This window comes from Schistocerca cancellata, chromosome 6 (assembly GCF_023864275.1).
Source record: "Schistocerca cancellata isolate TAMUIC-IGC-003103 chromosome 6, iqSchCanc2.1, whole genome shotgun sequence".
NCBI classification, from domain to species: domain Eukaryota; kingdom Metazoa; phylum Arthropoda; class Insecta; order Orthoptera; family Acrididae; genus Schistocerca; species Schistocerca cancellata.
This window is the reverse complement of record NC_064631.1, coordinates 385,079,429-385,091,737: the sequence shown is the minus strand read 5'-3', so window position 1 is coordinate 385,091,737 and position 12,309 is coordinate 385,079,429.

Below are 12,309 nucleotides of genomic sequence, written 5' to 3'. Positions count from 1 at the left end.
GTTAGTGTTTAACGTCCCGTCGACAACGAGGTCATGAGAGACGGAGCGCATGCTCGGGTTAGGGAAGGATTGGGAAGGAAATCGGCCGTGCCCTTTCAAAGGAACCATCCCGGCATTTGCCTGAAACGATTTAGGGAAATCACGGAAAACCTAAATCAGGATGGCCGGAGACGGGATTGAACCGTCGTCCTCCCGAATGCGAGTCCAGTGTGCTAACCACTGCGCCACCTCGCTCGGTCTCTCCATTGGTAAAAGATTGCGGGCCAGCCCCTATCCGAATATTCTGGAGGTGATTACTAACGGGGAGCTGTCCATTAGAAGAGGATCGAACAACCAACGCAGGGTAACCTACTACGAGGTGGGGCGTGGGATGTCAGAAGTGGTAGGGCAGCTAGAAAATCTGACAAGCTGACGGTCAGTCTATATATAGTGGGCGTTAGTGAATTGAAGTGGATGGAAGATAAGGATTTATGGTCAGAGTATAGGGTAATATCCACAGCAGCAGAAAATACTATACGGGGAGTAGGATTCTTTATGAATAGGAAGGAAGGGCAAAGAGTGAGTTATTGACAGTAGTTCAGTAATAGATTTATTGTCATCAGAATCGACAGAAAACCAACAACCACAACTATACTTCAGGTATACATGCCGACGTCGCATAGTGCTCAGAGCCATACATGTCGACGTCGCAAGAAGAAGAGGAAAACATAAACTATATGAGAATACCGAACGGGTAACTCAGTACGTAAAGGGGGCTGTAAATCTAATAGTCATGGAAGATAGGAATACGGTTGTAAGGGAGGGAGTAGAAGAAAGGGCTATGAGAAATTATGAGCATGGTAATAGGAATGAGAGAGGAGAAAGACTAATTGAATTCTGCGTCAAATTTCAGATGGTAACAATGAATACTCTGTTCAAGAATCTCGAGGAGAGGAGGTATACTTATAAATGGCCGAAAGATACAGGTAGATTTCTGTTAGATTACATCATGGTCAGGCAGAGTTCCCGAAATCATATACTGGATTGTAAGGCGAACCAAAGGACAGATATAGACTCAGACCACAATTTGATAATGGTGAAGATTAGGTTGCAGTTTAAGAGAATACTCATGAAGTGTCAACGCACACAGAAGTGGGATACGGAATTACTAAGGAATTAAGCGAGATTCCTGAAGCTCTCTGAAGCTATAGATAATTCGATACTGAACAGATCAGTGGACAGTTCAATTTGAAGAGGAGAGGACATCTCTAAAAAGGGCAGTTAGAGAAGTGCAAGAGAAAAACGTATGCACAAGGAAGGTAACTGTGAAGAAACCCTTTTGTAACAGTAGAAATGCTTCAGTTGACAATAGGAGGAAGTAAATAAACGCTCAGGGAAATTCCGGAATACAGAGGTACAAGTCACGTAGGAATGAAGTAAATTCGAAGTGCAGGGAAGCTAATACAAAATGGTAACGAGAAAAATGTCAACAAATTGAAAAAGTGATGATTGTCGGAAGGATTGATTCAGCATATAGAAAAGTCGAAACAACCTGCGGTGAAATAAAAATCAGGGGCGGTAACATCAAGAGTGCAATGGCAATTTAACAGTTAAATGCAGAGGAGAGAGCGGAGAGACAGAAAGCGTACACTGAGAGGAGGGCTTAACGGATGACGTGATACAAAAAGAAAACATCGTCGATATGGAAGAGATAGGAGTTGCAGTATTAAAATCAGAATTTAGAAGAGCTTTAGAGGACTTAGAATGAAATAAGGCAGAAGGAGTGGATAACATTCCATCAGATTTTCTAAAATCGTGGGTGGAACTGGGAACAAAACGATTATTCACGTTGGTGATAGAATTTATGAGACTTACAATATACCATCAGATTTTGGGAAAACATTATCCACACAGTTACCAAGGTTGCAAGAACCGACAAGTGGGAGAATTACCGCACAATCGCCATAACAGTTCATTCATTCAAGTTACTGACAAGAATATTATACAGAAGAACGGAAAATAAAACTAAGGATCTATTAGAAGACGATCAGTTTGGCTTTAGGAAAAAGCCACTAGAGAGACAGTTCTGACGCAGCGATTGATGATGGAATCAAGGCTGAAGAAAAACCAAGACACGCTCATAGGATCTGTCGACCTGGAGAAAGCGCTCGACAACGACTGGGTAATATGTTGCAAGATGTTCGAAGTCCTGAGAAGATTAGGGATAACATATTTGGAAAGACAGGTAATATACAACATGTACAAAAACTATGAGAGAACGGTAAGAATGGAAGACGAAGAAGAAAATGCTCGAATTAGAAAGGTTGTAAGTAAGGGGTGCAGTCCTTCAGCCCTACTGTTCCAGCTGTACATCGAGAAAGCAATGATGAAAACCAAGGATTAAAAACGAGGGTGAAGGAATATCAGTGGTAAGATTCGCTGATGAGACTGTCATTTTCAGTGAAAACTAAGAAGAATTGCAGGATCTGTTGAATGGAATAAATAGTCTAATGAGTATACAATAAGCACTGAGAGTCAGTTAAAGAAAGACGAAAGTAACGAGAATTAGCATAAATGAGAAAAGCGAGAAACATAACGTCAGTGTTGGGGATCACGAAGAAGAAGAATTTAGGGAATTCTGCTACCTATGCAGCAACACAACCACTGAGGACGCAGCAAGGAGGACATAAAAATCAGACTATCACCGGAAAAAATTGCAATCCTGGTCAAGAGGTCTCCTAGTATCAAACATAGGCGTTGATATGAGGAAGACAAGTACGTTTGGAGCACAGTATTGTATGGGCGTGAGACATGGACTGTGAGAAAACCGGAACAGAAGAGAATCTAAGCCATCGAGGCGTGGTGCTACAGGAGATGGTTGAAAATTAGCTGGACTGATAAGGTAAGGAATAAGGAAGTTCTCCGCAGAATCGAAGAGGAAAGGAATATATAGAAAACACTGACAAAAAGAAGGGACAGGATGACAGAATATCCGTTAATACACTAGGGAATAACTACCATGTTACTAGAGGGAGCTGTATAGGATGAAAACTTTGGAGGAAGACAGAGACTGGAATACTTCTTTCAAATAATTGAGGACATAGGTTCTAATTGCTCTCCGATGTGAAAAGTTTTTCACAGGATTGGAAGTCGTTACGGGCCGCATCAAACCAGTAAAATGACTCATGCCTCAAAAAGAAAAAAACCGAGTAGAAGTTTCTAAAACAATGTGTGAGACACATGTAAAGCTCTGACTGCTTGCCAGAGAGAAGTGCCTCTTCTACACATTGTTGTAACCTAGCTCAGCAACCATTATCTATGGGATGGCGTCATGTATGTCAGTGTGCTAATTTTAGCAAATGTTGCTTAACCTGATTTAAGTATTAGATGGATGCACGCAATATCAGAATGTTACATTTTGATCCAGAACCCTGCAGACGATATTGCTACGTCTCAGATTGGTCACAGCACGTAAAATACACTCCTGGAAATTGAAATAAGAACACCGTGAATTCATTGTCCCAGGAAGGGGAAACTTTATTGACACATTCCTGGGGTCAGATACATCACATGATCACACTGACAGAACTACAGGCACATAGACACAGGCAACAGAGCATGCACAATGTCGGCACTAATACAGTGTATATCCACCTTTCGCAGCAATGCAGGCTGCTATTCTCCCATGGAGACGATCGTAGAGATGCGGGATGTAGTCCTGTGGAACGGCTTGCCATGCCATTTCCACCTGGCGCCTCAGTTGGACCAGCGTTCGTGCTGGACGTGCAGACCGCGTGAGACGACGCTTCATCCAATCCCAAACATGCTCAATGGGGGACAGATCCGGAGATCTTGCTGGCCAGGGTAGTTGACTTACACCTTCTAGAGCACGTTGGGTGGCACGGGATACATGCGGACGTGCATTGTCCTGTTGGAACAGCAAGTTCCCTTGCCGGTCTAGGAATGGTAGAACGATGGGTTCGATGACGGTTTGGATGTACCGTGCACTATTCAGTGTCCCCTCGACGATCACCAGTGGTGTACGGCCAGTGTAGGAGATCGCTCCCCACACCATGATGCCGGGTGTTGGCCCTGTGTGCCTCGGTCGTATGCAGTCCTGATTGTGGCGCTCACCTGCACGGCGCCAAACACGCATACGACCATCATTGGCACCAAGGCAGAAGCGACTCTCATCGCTGAAGACGACACGTCTCCATTCGTCCCTCCATTCACGCCTGTCGCGACACCACTGGAGGCGGGCTGCACGATGTTGGGGCGTGAGCGGAAGACGGCCTAACGGTGTGCGGGACCGTAGCCCAGCTTCATGGAGACAGTTGCGAATGGTCCTCGCCGATACCCCAGGAGCAACAGTGTCCCTAATTTGCTGGGAAGTGGCGGTGCGGTCCCCTACGGCACTGCGTAGGATCCTACGGTCTTGGCGTGCATCCGTGCGTCGCTGCGGTCCGGTCCCAGGTCGACGGGCACGTGCACCTTCCGCCGTCCACTGGCGACAACATCGATGTACTGTGGAGACCTCACGCCCCACGTGTTGAGCAATTCGGCGGTACGTCCACCCGGCCTCCCGCATGCCCACTATACGCCCTCGCTCAAAGTCCGTCAACTGCACATACGGTTCACGTCCACGCTGTCGCGGCATGCTACCAGTGTTAAAGACTGCGATGGAGCTCCGTATGCCACGGCAAACTGGCTGACACTGACGGCGGCGGTGCACAAATGCTGCGCAGCTAGCGCCATTCGACGGCCAACACCGCGGTTCCTGGTGTGTCCGCTGTGCCGTGCGTGTGATCATTGCTTGTACAGCCCTCTCGCAGTGTCCGGAGCAAGTATGGTGGGTCTGACACACCGGTGTCAATGTGTTCTTTTTTCCATTTCCAGGAGTGTATATTCTGTGACGCGTTGCATTTTACAATAAGGACAGTGCTTTGTGAAGTAAAAGAGCGAACCCCTGGTGCTTACAACGAACTCTTGGCGATGTTCACTCTTATACATGAACTATAGATGCCGACCTGCCGCCTCAGTAAGTCCGTGTCGTTCACTTAAGGCCGCTAATGAAAACAACTTTCTTTCCTAATTCTGTCTACGAGTATGTGCACGGTTTGGCGACAATGAAGGGTGCGGAAGTGTCCTGAGGTAGTGTTGTCGTTCTCGAGCTGTAACAGTGCTGTATTAGTTCACGGTCTAGTGGTAAATGTCTCGAAATGTAGACGCAAAGGTACGAGGTCGATTGTACATATTCACCTAATCTTTAAACTACATTTTGGCTGCTTGTCAAAATTATCAGTCTGACGGAATCCCATAGATAATTCGCGGCATCTAATCCACCAGTAACAGCAGAAACTTTGACAAAGAATTTCACAAAACGGCTGCGTGAAGATCAGAACAGAATACGCTCAAGAATTGCTCGTCGTACTGCGGCCACCGGCTACTGACTACTGGCCACACATTACGCTCTAACATACAGTGGATAGGCAAAATAATTTGAACAGTAGTAGTAATGGGATGGTTGTGTTTCACGGTCAGCAACGCAGGTAAGGCACGTGTCGCACTGGACTGTGTGGGTTCAGTACGGACTAGCCATCAGGGCACATTGTTTACGAGCAGTGCACACTTCGTATTTGCTTTCAGAGGCCGAGGTCGACGTGCAGTGAAAGGCCTAACAAAGTCCCAAACAGCGCAGATAGCAGAGACCCTATTATCTGGAACATCAGTAACCAAGGCAGTAAACTTATTGTATGTTTCAAGAGCAACTGTTTCAACAGTCATGACAGCCTACACAAAACGTGGAAAGACATGATCATGAAAATGTAATAGTGGGCGCAAATCAAAACTAGATGACAGAGATCGTCGTACGCCAACAGGAATTGTGTCAAAACAACACAAAACTACGGCGGCTAAAGCGACTGCAAAGCTCAATAGCCACCTTTGAGACCTCGTATCTATCGGCAATGTCCGCCGGTAACTCTATAAGGCCAATTTTCATGGACCTATACCGAAACCATTTGTGACCACAACCAACGCAAAGAAACATAAAACATGTTTTCAGGAGCATAAATCCCAAACGGCTGATCAGTGTAAATACGTCATACGATCCGATGAGTCAACGGTTTTGTTATTTCCTACATCGGAACGGCTTTACGTCTGCAGAACTCCGAAAGAAGCCTACAATCCTGATTGTTTCATTGCAACGGTTAAGTCCGTAGCTCGTGGTCTCGCGGTCGCGTTCTCGCTTCCCGAGCACGAGGTCCCGGGTTAGATTCCCGGCGGGGTCAGAGATTTTCACCTTCCTCGAGATGACTGGGTGTTTGTGTTGTCCTCCTAATTTCATCATCATTCATGAAAGTGACGTGTTTGGTCTGAGCAAAGGTTAGGAATTTGTAGGGGCGCTGATAACCGCGCAGTAGAGCACCCCATAAAGCAAACATCATCATTATCCAACGGTTTAACAATGAGGTGGAAGTGTGGTTGTTTGGGCAGCCATATCATGCTAGTTTGCTGGTCCCATCACTACTCTCAAACGACGAGTTACAGCCAACAATTATGTGAACGTTGTAGGTGATCAGGTGCACCCAATGATTAAAATGATGAACCCCAACAATGATGCCATATTTCAGGACAATAATGCACCAATTCACACACCCAGGACAGTGGTATGAGGAGCGTGCAACTGAACTGCAGCGTCTTCCCTGGGTAGTAAAGGCCCCGGACTTGAACATTATCGAACCCTTGTGGGCAGTATTGGAGCACAAACTCCGAAGCAGATTTCCGCCTCCCGCGTGACTACAGGAGTTAGAAGAGGTTCTGATCAAAGAGTGGCATGACGTTCCACTGGAGACTGTGCAATCGTTATATGCCAGGATTCAAAGAATAATCGCAGCTGTATTACGGGCAAGTGGGAATCCAACCCCTTATTAATAAACCACGCCCAAGTAAGTACAGGCGTTAACACTATTTTGCCTATCCCCTGTACGTCAACACTGTCCGACCAGGTGACCGTAGGGCGGCTTTGTGAGTGTATTTACCATTCGTCACTTTCTCGTTTAAGTTCCAAATATTTGTCTTATAAATAGCGTATTGGAAATAGCGAAGTTGTTTAAACTTTGAGAAACAGACTCAAGTGGAAAAAAGCTTAAAACTGGTAACATATTATTCGCATTGGATTCGAGACCGAGGTGGTTTCGGGCAAAGCAATTCAGAAAAGTATTGTCATTATTTTCACCATCATCATCAGCATCTCTTTCCAAGGATCAGGCGTTGTAATCACCTGCTCCGGTTTCTGTCATCAATCCGTTGGGAGGTCCACCTGGTTCTCTCTACCCAGTTAATCGATAATTCATTATCTCTTTTGGCAATCTGTTTTCTGTCATTCTATCAACTTGATCATTCGATTTCACACTGTTATCTTGTCTCTTGTCTTTAACTGAAAGACTTTAAATCTGACCTTATTAATTGATTCCTTATTATATGTATTTTACACTCCTGGAAATGGAAAAAAGAACACATTGACACCGGTGTGTCAGACCCACCATACTTGCTCCGGACACTGCGAGAGGGCTGTACAAGCAATGGTCACACGCACGGCACAGCGAATGGCGCTAGCTGCGCAGCATTTGTGCACCGCCGCCGTTAGTGTCAGCCAGTTTGCCGTGGCATACGGAGCTCCATCGCAGTCTTTAACACTGGTAGCATGCCGCGACAGCGTGGACGTGAACCGTATGTGCAGTTGACGGACTTTGAGCGAGGGCGTATAGTGGGCATGCGGGAGGCCGGGTGGACGTACCGCCGAATTGCTCAACACGTGGGGCGTGAGGTCTCCACAGTACATCGATGTTGTCGCCAGTGGTCGGCGGAAGGTGCACGTGCCCGTCGACCTGGGACCGGACCGCAGCGACGCACGGATGCACGCCAAGACCGTAGGATCCTACGCAGTGCCGTAGGGGACCGCACCGCCACTTCCCAGCAAATTAGGGACACTGTTGCTCCTGGGGTATCGGCGAGGACCATTCGCAACCGTCTCCATGAAGCTGGGCTACGGTCCCGCACACCGTTAGGCCGTCTTCCGCTCACGCCCCAACATCGTGCAGCCCGCCTCCAGTGGTGTCGCGACAGGCGTGAATGGAGGGACGAATGGAGACGTGTCGTCTTCAGCGATGAGAATCGCTTCTGCCTTGGTGCCAATGATGGTCGTATGCGTGTTTGGCGCCGTGCAGGTGAGCGCCACAATCAGGACTGCATACGACCGAGGCACACAGGGCCAACACCCGGCATCATGGTGTGGGGAGCGATCTCCTACACTGGCCGTACACCACTGGTGATCGTCGAGGGGACACTGAATAGTGCACGGTACATCCAAACCGTCATCGAACCCATCGTTCTACCATTCCTAGACCGGCAAGGGAACTTGCTGTTCCAACAGGACAATGCACGTCCGCATGTATCCCGTGCCACCCAACGTGCTCTAGAAGGTGTAAGTCAACTACCCTGGCCAGCAAGATCTCCGGATCTGTCCCCCATTGAGCATGTTTGGGACTGGATGAAGCGTCGTCTCACGCGGTCTGCACGTCCAGCACGAACGCTGGTCCAACTGAGGCGCCAGGTGGAAATGGCATGGCAAGCCGTTCCACAGGACTACATCCCGCATCTCTACGATCGTCTCCATGGGAGAATAGCAGCCTGCATTGCTGCGAAAGGTGGATATGCACTGTACTAGTGGCGACATTGTGCATGCTCTGTTGCCTGTGTCTATGTGGCTGTGGTTCTGTCAGTGTGATCATGTGATGTATCTGACCCCAGGAATGTGTCAATAAAGTTTCCCCTTCCTGGGACAATGAATTCACGGTGTTCTTATTTCAATTTCCAGGAGTGTATTATAGCCTTCTGTATCTCATGAATTTCATCTGTGCTGCCAGTATTCGTTATATTTCTTTTCTGTTACTGTCCGGGATTCGGAACCATATACAGAGGAGGTACAGCTACAAATTTATAGAATCTCATTTGAGTTTCTTTTCTTAGTCTGCTTTGCAAAGTTCTTCCACTTGTCCCACAGATAGCTGGACATGTACTAACCTTTTTCTCAATGGTTTTACTATAGTAACAACTGATATCTCGTACTAGATAATTGAAGTGGGATATTTGTTGTAATATTTTCTCATTTATTATTATTTTCGATGTGACTGGATTCTTTCTTTCCAAAGGCATTATCTTTGTCTTATTTGCAGGTATAGTTAAGCTGTAATATATTGCGTTTTGGCTTTGACTACATACTGCTGTCTGTAAATTGTCAATATGATTATCGGTAGATACCAGAGCATTTAATCGTATGATAGATCCTGTTTCAATTCCTAAGTGTATTTCATCTTTCTAGTTCATAGCTAGTTTGCCAATATATAAAAATTAAATAGAGTAGGTGATAGGCGGCACTCTTCTCGAGCACCTTGATTTATTAAAATATCATATGACAGTTCTGAAATTTAACTCATAACCATTTTTCATATTTACACGTAGGCTTTTCATCGTGTTGATATGATGTTCAGAAAAAACATTGTATTTGTAATGTTTTCCATAAAAGGGGTCTCTTTCCTCACGAAGCGCTTTCGCCAAATAAATAAATGCTAAAGGTTTTTCTAAGACAAATTCCAGATTTTTTCAGTAATTTGTATTATTATAAATATTTTATCATTGCACAAACGTCCCTTTCTGAAGACTGATTTTTATTCTGAGGTTACAGCATCAGTGGTAGTTTGTAGCCTCTGATTAACAATTTTCCAAATAAATTTAATATCCTACTTTTACTAAACTTAATCCTCTGTAACTTCCTATGTATTTCTTGTTGCCTTTTTGAAATACAGGAATTACTTTAGCTATGATCCATTCTTCAGGTAGAAAACAGTTCCTCAAAACCATGTTTAAAGAATGGAGGAAGCAAAAGTTTCTTCATATTTGATTAACTCAGTATTAACGCCATCTATGCTAGTAATGGTTCCATTTTTATTGCATTTAAGCCTTCTTTTTATTCTTTTATATCGACTTGATCTGCAGATTTCTTAACAATTTTTATAGAACAACTTTCTTCACCACCTTCGTCATACTATAAATATCTGTAATTGTGTATACACTGATTTTTCCGTTATTAGATTAATGTTTGCAGTATCTTTTTCTGTTTTAATCATATGATTCACATGCTTAAGCACTATAATCTGTGTGCCGCGAATGTCATGTTCAACATTAGCAGTGAATAATGCGCAGTAATCATTATGGTATTTTTTTATTAATTCTTTTGTTTTATTTCATTTCTGTGTATATATTTCCCAAGCTTCATTTGTTCCTGTTTGTAAATGGCGTTTGTAAGCACCTGTGGTCTAGGTCAGTCAGGCTCTCGCAGCCCAGCGAAGCAGACGTGCAGTGTGTGCTTTCCACCAGCAGCGCGGGCCCGCGCGTCTTGTTTACTTCCTACAACCAACACTACATGACGCAGAAGCGGTACAAGACCATGGGAAACCAATGCAGATCAACCTTGAAATTCTCCATTCGGAACGACTTTACCAGGACAAAGGCGCTCGAAGTCGAACGATTTTTAAAAGACGAAGCCAAGATATCAGATGCCGTCATTGACGGCAGCTTATGATCTATCCAGTGCTCAGTGGAGTACGGCAAGTGCGCATTGATCTCCAACGACACGTACCATCCTACCTACAGGTAGGAGGCTGCTGGGCCGTAGTTGCACTACTTGTTGTGGCGGCGCTCCGCCCTTTTGGCATGACACATGAACATGTGGCTGAACGATGGATCCAGCTGAAGATATATCGTGTTCTGAGTGGAGTACGCCAAGTGCGCATTGTTCTCCAGCGACACGTACAGTCCTACCTACAGGTAGGAGGGTGCCAGGCCATAGTTACACTACTCGTTGTAGCGGCGCTCTGCCATTGCGGCACGGTACATGAACATGTGGCTGAAAAATGGACCCAGCTTTAGATGTGTCCAGTGCTCAGTGAAGTACGCCAAGTGCGCATTGACCTCCAACGACGTGTACCATACTACCTACACGTAGGAGGGTGCTGGGCCATACATACACTACTCGTTGTGGCCTCGCTCCGCCCGTGCGGCATGGTACATGAACATGTGGCTGAAAAATGTGCCCAGCTAAGATGTATCCAGCGCTGAGTGGAGTACGCCAACTGCGCGTTGTTCTCCAGCAACATGTACAGTCCTACCTACAGGTAGGAGTGTGCCGGGCCATAGTTACACTATTCGTTGTGGCGGGGCTCCGTCCTTGCGGCATGGTACATGAACATGTGGCTGAGTAATGGACCTAGCTTAAGACGTAACCAGTGTTCAGTGGTGTACGCCAGGTGCGCATTGACCTCCAACGACACGTACCGTTGTACCTATAGGTAAGCGGGTGCCGGGCTATAGTTACACTACTCGCCATTATTATTGCTACACCAAGAAGAAATGCAGATTGTAAACAAGTATTCATTGGACGAATATATTACATTAGAACTGACATGTGATTACGTTTTCACATCCTGAGAAATCAATACCCAAAGCAGCCACCTCTGGCCGTAATAATGGCCTCCTTGATATGCTTGTGCATTGCGGGAAACAGAGCTTGGATGGCGTGTTCAGGTACAGCTGCCCATGCAGCATCAACACGGTACCACAGTTCATCAAGAGTAGTGACTGCCGTATTGTGACGAGCCAGTTGCTCGGCCATCATAGACCAGACGTTTTCTATTGGTGAGCGATCTGGAGAATGTGCTGGCTTCGCGACAGTTGAACATTCTCTGTATAGAGAAAGGCCCGTACAGGACCTGCAACATGCGGTCGTGCAGTATCCTGCTGAAATGTAGGGTTAGCAGGGATCGAATGATAGGTAGAGTCACGGGTCGTAACACATCTGAAATGTGACGTCCACTGTTCAAAGTGCCGTCAATGCGAACAAGAGGTGACCGAGACGTGGCACCCCATACCATCAAGCTGGGTGATACGCCAGTATGGCCTAGATCACTTCAGGCAAATGCCGGGATGGTTCCTTTCAAAGGGCACGGCCGATTTCCTTCCCCATCCTTCCGTAATCCGAGCTTGTGCTCCGTCTCTAATGACCTCGTTGTCGACGGGACGTTAAACACTAATCTCCTCCTCCCATACGCCAGTATGGCGATGACGAATACACGCTTCCAATGTGCTTTCACCGGTGTGTCGCCAAACACGGATGAGACCATCATAATGCTGTAAACAGAACGTGGATTCATCCGAAAAAAATTAGTTTTGCCATTTGTGCACCCAGTTTCGTCGTTGAGTACACCACCGCAG